Below are 577 nucleotides of genomic sequence, written 5' to 3' on the forward strand. Positions count from 1 at the left end.
TTATAAATAAGTATAATGAGAAAATTCATCAATTAAAAAAAAGTGTTATTAATTTGAAGAGAAATTTAAAAAGGGAGAGCGGATTAGCCACGACCAACTACTATAAAAAACTCTGCCCGCCCGGTACGTGACGAATAAAAAAGGAACATTATGTTACCGTCGCACCACTCTTAAAACGACCACTAAAAGGATCGTGAAAAGGACCCAAATCTCTCAAACTATCTCCGAGACTATTTTGTTTCAAATCTACTTTGTTTATAGACTTAAATGGGCCAACCTATTTCGCTAAAGAAAACTCAGAGATTTCTTTCGGTAGGGATGACAAAGCTGAAAAACGACCCTAACCTCAAAATAGTACACATGCATAACATTTTTACTTGGAACAATATTTTTTTTTGTTATTATCCCTCAAAAAAGAGTCCGGGGATGTCCGCTATGAAACTTTATAGAATCTTCGAATTCAGTTTTAAAATTTTTTTATTTTTGTGGAAAAGGAATCCGGGGGAACTGTACCCGATTGACCACACGAGAAGTATCACATGCCCTGAAAAGCAAGTAGAAAAAAAAACATTGGGGG

This window comes from Belonocnema kinseyi, chromosome 8, assembly GCF_010883055.1.
Source record: "Belonocnema kinseyi isolate 2016_QV_RU_SX_M_011 chromosome 8, B_treatae_v1, whole genome shotgun sequence".
Taxonomy (NCBI): domain Eukaryota; kingdom Metazoa; phylum Arthropoda; class Insecta; order Hymenoptera; family Cynipidae; genus Belonocnema; species Belonocnema kinseyi.